This window comes from Pinus tabuliformis, chromosome 6 (genome assembly GCF_031772625.1).
Source record: "Pinus tabuliformis cultivar Carrire ecotype Pingquan chromosome 6, CPIR1, whole genome shotgun sequence".
In the NCBI taxonomy this organism is placed as follows: domain Eukaryota; kingdom Viridiplantae; phylum Streptophyta; class Pinopsida; order Pinales; family Pinaceae; genus Pinus; species Pinus tabuliformis.
The window spans coordinates 911,392,393-911,403,900 of record NC_142292.1 but is presented as its reverse complement, the minus strand read 5'-3'; positions in this window follow the sequence as shown (position 1 = coordinate 911,403,900).

Sequence of the window (11,508 nt, the reverse complement as noted above, 5' to 3'; positions counted from 1 at the left end):
TATTTGTCTTCTGCTCACTGATCACCTACAAAGCGCATTGTTCATGGGCCCTTAGCTTCGTGATCACCCCATCCTGTAGTAGGTGGACCGCCTTGCCAGGAAGCACTGCCAAGTTCAGCCCTACTCCCTTGAGGGCACTAACGGCGAGCCTGTCAGCTTTGATCTCTGTGGTCATTGCTCCCTCTGGAAGCATTATCACTCGGGAGTCCTTCACGTGCAACATCATGGCGGCTTTTGAAGTATCGATAGCGAGGCTGGTAGACGTCATGCCGGTCTGTGATGCATAGATCTATGGATCATGCAGACCCATCTCGATGGCCCCCAATGCTTGCTGTTGCTACTGCTCGAACTGTTGTAGTACCTCCACGGTGACATCCCTCACTGTATCTCCAATGTCGTTCAAATCTCCCTCTGTTAGGGTGATTGGTTCCAGCGATGTCTTACTGACCTTGGATTTCTTCCGTGGCCCAACTTTTTCTCGTCCTTTTGGATGTTTGATATAGAACGACGCTATCTGTGGGTCCACTCCACGCTGCTTTGTTTGCTCGTTCATTTCTTCCTTTATTTCAGGTGAGGGCGACCTCGGACCTTTGTAAGAGCCACACTCTGCTCCTCTTGTTTGCTCTTCCACATGTTTTGTTGTATCGTGCTCTGCCTAGGCCTTGTCATCGACCTCCTTCCTCCTCTTCTTTTCCAGATGCACCATCTTGAGCTTGGCCTCCTCCTTTTTGTGTTGCGCGGTGGACTTTCTCGATCCCACGGCTAAGTCTAAGGCAGTGTGCCACTATGCTGACCAACAATCAAGAACTGCATCGATCGTGTCATCAGTTTCCAAGTAAGGCAAGTCATTACACTTCTGCTCAGGATCCTTTCGTTCCCTAATCGATATATGATAAAAGTCTACCTCGAACTCCATGTACTCCTGCATTTTTTCAAAAACAATAGGCGACAATCATGGATTGCAGTTGATAGCCTTGTGTATATTCATTTCCATCAAGATCCAAAAGATATTGCTATCCTTGATGCACTAAGCATCCTTAGTCACCCACAGCGAAGCATACTTTGTTGCTTCTGGCAAGTCTTGCACGACCGAGGGGAATTGACTGTCTTCAGGCAGCTCCCAGGCTACCAGCACAATGGACAGCAAGAGCCACACATAGTAGAAGGTATTGTTGAGATCCTGTGCCTCGCAGTAGTTCATGAGGAACTCACCGTGGAGATAGCGCGCCCAATTAAATTGAACTCCTTCTGCACATTGGGTCGCTAGAGCAACGACAGGTGTCAGCACTTCATCTATGTGACATTTTCGCATAACTTTTCCTGCCAAATCTACATGGCCACCTTGACCGCAAGATCACAGATACTCGAGATGGCATAGCCTCACGGCTTCTTCACAAGCTTGAATTTCTCCTTCATGGTCTCCGCAAGGGTATGCTCGCCACCTTTTCATCATGGCCAAATTTTCCCCTGTATATGGTAGCCATGTGATACTATGGATAAACATGTCGGTGATGGGTATTGGCTCCTCCAGCCACAGACACCCATCATGCACCAATAATAGCAGCTACTTGATTACCAATAATGTAATGGGTGTGTGATTATAGTGTGGCACCTATAGTAGGTTGAGTAGACCTGCCTTGTCTACACCCTTGAGCCACTTCTGTGGTTCCAACGTAGTCATCCCGATGGTTGTATAAACAACGTGCTGCATTAGCTGGTCTGTTGCCAAGTGAGGGAACTTCTCAGTGTCAGCTAAGTCTCATTCTTCCAATTTCAACAGCAAAACCCACTCCAAGCGCGGTCCTTCAAAGACAATCTCATCCGGCAGCAGAGGTATGTGTAAGGCGACCTTACTTTCGTCAATGTCCATCGGCACATTGGCCTTGCCCTTGCACAGAGGGACGTATTTGGGAAACTGAGTAATAGGGTCAGAACCCTTGACTTCAATGTCCTCCACTTCCACCCCCATATCCTCATCATCCATCAAGATGTCCTCAATCTCTTCCTCCTCTAGTTTATAAAATTTTTTCCCTTTTCCTATGCGATGGGCTTGTCCTTTTGTGGGTTTCTTCTAGGTGACATGCACACCAATGTCACAACCTACTTTCCTTTCTTATCCTTCGCACTCTCCTTGGTCGGGGTACGCTTTGGTCTAGGCGTCCCTGTCAACTTGGGGACTTCAGCTAGTACCTATGCAACCTCTCGAGCAACTTCCTCTACCTCCATAACAACTTCCGACAGAGCCCTCTCGGCTGTCACTGCTTCAACATCCATAGCTTCTGATCCTAGGATAATGTCACAGATGATGTTGCGGTCGAACTCTAGAAATCGATCAAACGCTGCAGAGTCAAGAAATTCTTCGAAGAATGCTCGGTTCATGCATGTCTGAGAGCTCACCAACTCAATGCTCAAAATGCCAAGTGTTTTTTGTTGGGAAACCACATGTAATTTATAGGCCATTTTGAATTCAAATCCAACCATTCCCCCCAAATTCAATTCATTAATGCTAGATTGGTGGTAGATTTTCAAGGATCTTACCCATAAATTTCGTCTTAAATTCTGCCCCCCCACCCCACTCCATTTGGCCTCATTCTGATCGTCAAATCATGAACACTGACTTTAACGGTCACTTTCCAGCTGACCTGCGCGTTTTTTCCCTGGGTAGCACAACTCTCTCCACATTGTTGCAAACCCTGTGACATCTCCTTGTTGCACGCAATCCCCCGATCGTGCAGTTTCCCAACCCGGGTAGTGTAGTTTATAGTCCCGCGCCTCCTTTCAGCTACCTGGAGCGCTAAGACTATGCTACCTTCATATATTCACCTGGCCTAATCACCGGTGTATGGCTTCAATTGACTGCCATTCACCTTTCCTGGAAGGGATATCCATTCAATTTAACCAACTGAACTGCTCCTCCATCGGTAATATCCTTCGTGACATAGGGCCCTAGCTAGTGCATCCTAAATTTCCTTGGAAATTTATCAAACTTGCTATCATATAAAAAAACTATATCATTTACGTTAAAGGTGTGCAATTTAATGTGTTGATCATGCCATGCTTTTTTGTGCTCCTTTTGTACCTATTGGTGAAATCTAGCTAAAACCCTTTCTTCCTTAAGCTCGGCAAGCTGTGTGAGCCTCTCTTCCAGGGTTTTGTGATCCATCATACCCATGAATTCCTCTATGAGAAAACTAGGCACAATGTATTCCATTGGCATCATTGCTTCAACACCATATACAAGCCTAAAGGGTGTCTATCCAGTCAAATTTTTGCACGTCGTTCGATAATCCCATAGTACTGTGGGTACGCACAGGTCCTAATCATTTCGCTGAGCATTGAAAACCTTTGTCAGCGCGTTCTCCAGTACCTTATTGAATGCTTCCACCATCCCATTAGCCTATGGGTGATAAGGTGTGATTTTCTGGTGATATACCTGAAATTCCACTGTCAGCGCGCTGATCGTTTCGTTCAGAAAGTGCATACCACGATCACTCATCAAAATATTTGGACACCCAAATCACATCAGTACATACTCAAAGAGAAACTTCACAGTGGTCGTGCCTGTTCAGTCCTTCACAAGCTGTGCCTCTGCCCATCGAGTCAAATACTTAGTCACGGTGATAATGTACCGTGCACCCGTCTTCTTTCCTTGAGGCTAAATGGGTCCCACAAAATCTATTGCCCATTTCTCGAAAGGTTGTAATGTCATCTGTGGGTTTAGAGGTAGCTCATCTCTCCATGATGGCCTATCAGTCCTTTGACACACGTCGCATGCCCTGCAGTAGGCTTTTGAATCTTTATGGAGGGTTGGCCACCACAACCCTGCTCGTAGAATCTTTTGCACGGTCGCCCTTCCTGCATAATGCCCTCCTACGGCACCCCCATGAGAATTCATGAGGATACTACTTCTTTTAAATTCTAGTACATATCATCGCAATACTTCATCAGACTCCATTTTGTATAGATGTCCGGCAATGACAGGAAAGTTTGTCGCGCGAAGCACTAACTCCTTTTTCTGCTGGGTGGTATAGCCTTCCGGGCAATTCCTATCATTATGAAGTGTATGATTTCTTCAAAGTGACCATCTACGATGTGCACTGTAAAGAGCTATGCGTCAGTTAATCCTTCCTCCAAATTAGTGGGCTCTTCTCCCCTTTCGATGCGCGACAGATGGTTTGGTCCCGCATGCTTCACAATAACTTCAAAATCATACTCCTAGAACAATAACAACCACCTACAGATTATTCCCCCCAACATAGGCTTATTGACCAGGTATTTCAACACAAAATGATCTGTATACATCTTAAAATGTCCACCCAGCAAATAGTGTCTAAACTTCTGGAGCGCATATACCATGGCTACTCCTTCACGCTCGGTGATGGAATAGTTCTTCTCAACCTTGGATAACTTCCTGCTTGTGAATGCTATAGGATGGTCCAATTCTCCTTCGCTAGGCTATGTCAGCACTTCTCCCAGTGCTATACATGACGCATCTACATGTACATGAAACTCCTTCTCCATATCCAGGAAGACTAAAATCGATGTAGTGACCATTTTTCCTTTCAACGCATTCAAGCTTTTCTAACAGTCCTCATCCCAACAGAATGTGACATCCTTTTTCAACAACTTCTCCATAGGTGTGGTGATCTGGGCATAGCCCTTGATAAACTTCCTATGGTACCCAGTATGTCCCAACATTGCACACAGTTGTTTCACACTCCTTGGCGCCTCCAAGTTAATTATCACTACAATCTTCGCAGGGTCTACCATCAATCCCTGTCTACATACCACATGACCCAGCAGAATCCCAAAAGGGACACAAAGCAAACATTTCTTCATATTGAGTGCAATCTGGTACCTTCAACAAGTATCTATCATTAAGCACAAACATGCCACATGGCATTTTACCAACCCAAACATAGTCTAGTCATCAAAGTACACCTCTAGAAACTTATGAATGAATTCTTTGAATGCAACAATGACTACACGTGAAAAAATCGCAGGCATTTTCTTTAATCTGAAAGCATTACGGTGTACTGAAAACATCCCCATTCAGTTGCGAAGGTCATCTTGCTTCTATCTTTAGGCGCAATTTTGATCTAATGGTACCCAAAAAACCCATCAGTGAAGGAGTACACTTCTTGGCCACCTACATTATCCAATACCTCATCAGTCAACAGAGTTGAGAAAGGATCATACACACAAGCATTATTCAACTTCCTGAGATCTACGCATATCCTTATTTCATCCTTTTGGTTCTTTTCCTGTACCACCATTGGGCTTACCCAATCATATTCCTCTACAGGCTCAATGATGCCTGCCGCGAGCATCTTATCTAGCTCTAAGTGGTTCTTCTCCTTAACTTTGGATTGAGACGATAAGGTCTTTGCTTGACCAACTTTGCATCAGGTTTTAACGTGATCTTCATAATGCCCAAGTCTCATGTTATCCCCTTTAACTCCGTAAACTTAGTAGGGAAAAAATCCTAGTATTTGCGGAGAAATTTGACGACCTTATCTACCATCGCATCATCCCAGTAATCTCCAATATTCACGAATTTGGGCTCTGCCTTTGTGCCAATATTTATCTGTTTAGTTTTCAGCGGTGCAGTTATATCAGGATTCTTGATCTGTAGTCCCTCGACAACGCAGTGACCCTCGTTTTCAGGGATATTAATCTTTCGGGGGTCCTTGTCTTCTTCTTCAATAGTCACGTTATAGCATCCCACTACGTGGCTCAACTGAGTAGTCCAATCGGGTTGAATTAGATCCAAAGGATCCTGCAGTATCCTAAAGATCACTGCTTTAGCTTCTTGTGGCACTTTATCAATACAGTCAAACCCATCTTCGAAGTTGAACGTCATTATGAACCCTTCATGCAAAATATCCCATTCTCTTGTGCCATGGCGGAGCTTTGTCTCCAAGTTCCAGCTCATCAGGATGACATCCAAGGTGTGACAGAATAAGTGCACCCATTTAGGTTGGCGCTCCACTCCATAGGACTTAGCCCATTTGGCCAATTGTTCACGCAGATCATCCTTCTTGTCATACTTGTTTGTCACTCGTATCTTTGACTTCCCAAAGTGTGTTCTCATCATCCTCCTATACTCGCGCCAATCATAAAAACTACCCTTGTGCGTAACCAACCATCTTGCAGGTGTAGCACGCAGTTCCCAATCCAAAGCATGGAAGTGCTGCATCTCTGGTACTTCCCTCTCAAATGCATCCAAAAACACATCCACATCATTCAAGCCATCATAAGTGGGTGGATTTCTTACCTCTAACAACACACAGTGTAGCGACCGGGTCATCATGCTATAGCTTAGCGTAGTTACTTCATGTAACCGATTCTGCTAACGCTCTAATTCTTTGTCTGATTCTAAGGTGCAAGAATTCTCACGATCCCGTGTAATTTGTCCATCTGCTATCGAATTCACCCAATCTTCGTCTCGTGCTATTATCTTATATATGCATTCCAAATCATCATCGCTTTCATAATCGTGGATTGGTTCAGTATAGTGCGATCCTTCTGCAGGATCTAGGGGTACTATTACGCAAAGCGATTTCCTTTCAAATATCATCTTTCGCTTCTTTAGGTTGATTACCCCATTCATGTCAATAGCCCAATCAATTCCACGGAGCACAGGGTAGGGGCTGTTATCATCCACAATTTCTATTACTTCAAAATTAGCCAATGCACTCACGCCTTCAATATCTACAGTTACTCCCTGTAACCGTCCCATGGGGATGATCTTCTGCTTATTTTCCATCTACAATGTGGGCCTCCCCATCTACTCCCATGTCTACTTTGGTAAAATGTTCGTGTCTGACCCCAGATCTAAAATAACTTGATCCATTTCATATTCTCTTATCTGCGCGGTGAGTCTCATCTCACGTCCTGTCCTTGCCTTATGCTTACCAATGTTCCATACCATGCGTGGTTCACCCGAAGTGTTTCCGGCACATCTATTTATAAGTTCATGTAACCCCTTCATAGCCTTGCTATCGCGCAACAGCTTCATGCAGGTCTCTAGAAAGTTCGTAAGCATAGAAGGGTCCATTTCCTGAATAGGTTTATCCTGACTCCCTAAGGTAGAGGCCTCAGCGAAAATCTTCTTTGCTTCCATGAACATTTTGTGTGTGTGCTCCAAATCAAATTCAGCCTCCTACTCTGGAGCTTTGCAAACCCACATGTTGTCTTCAGGTTGTTTCCCCTTGTCATCACCCATTGCAATTCCACTTCGGAGCACTATATTCACATTCGGATCTTCTTCGCGAGGCTCAACCCTCATCATCTGTAGGTTCTGAGTCAGCTATGGAGGTAGCAACCCTTTGTCGTGTATTATTCCTATTAGCGTAGGACAGTCCTCATTCTCGTGATCAAATTGAGTACAATATTTGCATGACGAACACGTTGGGTTTGTGCATGCGTAGGCATAGTGTCCTGGTCCTCCACAATTGTAACAGATCAGCTATCCCTGACCTCTGCCAAGTCCTCCTCCACCTCGACCTCATCCATGCCCCTGAAATCCTATCTGCACCATCCCAACACCCTAGTCAGGAGGCTGTGTTTCTGCCTGAACTCTATAGGCAGGTGTTCTATCCATCATCAATTCATTACTTCAGAAAATTGCGCTCATCATGCCTTACTGACTTACAGAAGTTGCAAAATAGTTGTTGTGGTGTTTGTACAAACTTCTGTAGCAAATGACAATTATCAATCATGTGTTTCCCTACTACCTGACATATAGCACACCACAATGCAGGCCCTGTGCTCGGCACTGCTTGGGCTTCCGGCCTCAAAGACATCGGTCCTCCTCCTGAAATATAGTTCGCAAAGACTGATTAGTGGTCTTTGTCATGCCCCTAACCTTTACATTTCAGGAATCATATCTCTTCGCGCGCCTCTGGCCAAATTGTTCTGTCCTACTTTAGACTTTTCATTTCGAGGCAAATATTTTGCAACTGTGCATGGATATGATGAACCCCCAGACTCAAATCTTGCATCGATGTTTCATGTAGCCTTATTGAAATCTCGAAGGCCTCTTCCTGAATCGTAATCTTTTATTGTGACAGCGCAACCCTTAGGTGAGGCATGAGCGAAGCCATGAACCATTCGAGGTGCTTCCCATCCGTTAAATTCAAGTTAGCTTCGCGGATTGCACACTTTAACCTCTGATCCAACTCCCAAGGTGTCTCACCTAGTTTCATCACGATTTCCTTGAACCCCACAATCGAATGCGCCTCGGATTTAGGCCTACTGAACTCTTTATTCAGTGCATTCTAGATCTTTTCCAATGCAGCATTTGGGTTATCATTAGAGTACTTGATGTAGCAAGTTAACGTGTGATTCTACAAAGCACTAACCAATGTCGCCTTCTTCATGTGATCATTTGTGATGCCCTAAGCTTCCCATACAGCTTTTACGATGAACCAGAACTGATCCGGGTCCTCATTTCCCAAGCCCTTAAACAATGGCGGCTTCATTGAATTCGCCATGTTGAACTGTGGTGGAGGTGGTGGTGCTATGGGCAAAGTCGAAGGTGACGTTGGTGAGGGTAGAGGTGGTGTAGGTGGAGGTGGTAATCATGGGAACCCTTGTTTTATCAACTGAACTGCACTTCGTGGAGAACCCTGCGCTACTCCCTCGTCATCACTCAAAGGAGGTGAAATCCATGGGCTATATTCAAGACCCTTTCTTCCTTCATTCTTGTAAGTCTTTCCACTTCATGTAGCTCTGAACATCAAGGTAGCTGCATAACCCACTTTTCACACAATAACATCTTAATCCAAGTATTTAAAGACTTCAAGTACTTACCTCGTGGACCTTTTAAAAAGAATTGCTCCGCCTCGTTGTAACTGACTGAGGTATCGACAGTGAAGTCAGTGGCAAACCCTCCTATGATACAATCGAGCCAATGGTTGATAGCGCGGACGATCTTATCCTCAGAGGCTTCCAGTCTCTATACTAACTCTGGGGTCCAAACAATAGGACCATCAAGCCTCCACCTTCCTTGGCTATCCGCTAGCTTCGCGATCCACTCGTATAACTCAACTAGAAAGGAACATAAAAAGATCTCATGGATTTCTATATACAGGTATCTATCTAGCCACTATTCCTTCATCAGCCGCAGATTTCTATTCTCCTGCGCCACGAATTCATGGAACTTCCTATCGAATCAGCCTTCAATCTCGTTCTTAGTTGGATTCCAGTGATACAACATCACACATCTCTCATGCATATTCCTGGTCCCGACAACGAAACCATTTGTTGGCTTTTTGGGCCTTGACCCAGGTTCATCATTAGTCATCCAAACAAATCCCTACACTACTAGCCATTTCGGCATCAACCTGCAAAGCGCGAACCAAAGTCTCACCCGAAGCAATATGGGGGGATGCTAGAACCAAGTTTCCACACCCTGAGATGGTCGTGATGTCAGTTTATACCCCCTGCTCCTGCCTTCACACAAGTCACTAAGCCTTAGGGCTTATCGATATACCCTCTATCCCGCCCTTCAGTACCTTCGCAAAGGTGTACAATTGACCTTTCAACTCTACCTCGCTATTAACTACTTAGAGCTTACTTACTTAGCTCATTTTTATACAATCCCATGGTTTGTGAACCATGGGTAGATATTTATAGCCAACTTAACACTTTACAAAATAAGGGCAGACAACCCTTTATGAATCTTGACACCTTTGTGCTCCGCAACCACAAAATGCAGAGACTTCACAACTTTATGACAAAATTTTCTCTATCCTTTTCTTCTAGATGAGTAACCAAGAAGTATTCCTTCATATGCTCTACCTTCAAACTTACCAAGTTTTTCATCATTATTTTTTATGAAACATTTGCTTCCAAAAACTCTATGTTTTATAGTGGGAGGCTTACCATACCAAATTTCATATGGAGTTTTATCACTATTCACATGAACATGAGCCTTGTTGAGAATATTTATTGCCGTATGTGAAGCTTCACCCCAGAAGGTGTCAGGAGTTCCAAACTCATCAAGCATAGCATGAGCCATTTGTTGAACGGTTCTATTCATTCTTTCTACCACACTATTTTGTTGAGGAGTTTTAGCTACATAAAATTGTCTTTTTATGCCATGTTGTTCACAAAAATCAAAGAATTCATCCGATATGTATTCTCCTCCTCGGTCAGATTTGAGACATTTGATTTTTAGATCTAATTCATTTTCAAATAATGATTTGAACACTTTAAATTTATCAAATGCTTCATCTTTGTGTTTCAATAAACCGATCCAACACATTCTAGAAAAGTCATCAATGAATAAGATATAGTATTGTTCTCCACGAGGTGACTTTTTCTTTACTGGTCCACAAAAATCAGTATGTATAAGTTCAAGAGGCTTACTTGATGATCCTTCTTTGGCATTGAATTGAACTCTGGTTTTCTTACCGAATTGACATGACTTACATATGGTACTTTTTGGTATGGTTATTTTTGGTAAATCATGAACAACTTTGAGCCCGCTTGATTTGCTTATTTGAGAGAAGCTTAGATGTCCCAACCTTCTGTGACATAACTAGTTTCCCTCTGCCTTGCCTAGGTAACATTGTTCTTGGCCACCTTTCAATATATGCAGATTTCTAATGGTTCTTTTTCCTTTTATTATGGTCTTTCTTGTGTCAAGTTCACGAACCACATATTATTTTGATCGGAATACCACGTCATTTCCATGGTCACACATTTGGCTAACACTCAACAAGTTATGCTGTAATCCAACAACATACATAACATTACCATTTTTAACCTTTTCTTGTAGAAAAACAGAACCTTTACCCTTAATGACAACAGGTGAGTCATTTCCAAAAGTGACATTCTTTTCTTTCTTTAAAGAATTCTATGAAATAAGTTTATCTTTATCACCTATCATGTGTTTTGAGCATACACTATCAATGTACCATTGATTTTATTGTCCTTATGCAAACAACTCTATTCCACATCTTTCAGAATCTAATTCCTTCCTTTTCCATACCTTAGAATTTGTTGATACTTGCTCTTTTTGAGATAATGGTTGTAAATTTCTCCTGCATTCAGATTCTTCATGTCCAAAGTTACTGGGAAATGAGCATTCAATTTCATCTTTGAGAGGTGAGAATTTATTATATTTGTTCTTCTTGACTCTTCTCTCATTCCTTTGTTTTCTTTCTTCTCTAGTCATGATGGTTTTGTATGCAACACATTGAACAACCTTATGACCAAAATTATGACATGAGAAACATTGCCCATTAAAGAAGAAATATATGTGATCATAGAATCTTCTGGTGATGGTTAACTATTGACTAGTGCTTTTGTTGTTGTTCATCCTTGGATTAGAGTGAACATGATTTCCCTTGGAATGCCTTTATTCTTTTGTTGAGGACTGAAGCTTTGCTGACTAGTTTTTGCTGCATTTAGATAGCTTCCGGTGGTGGCTGAAGACTTTTCGATTTGAGATGTTTCTCCAGTGTATCCAAGACCTGTCTTCATAAGAGGAGAGCA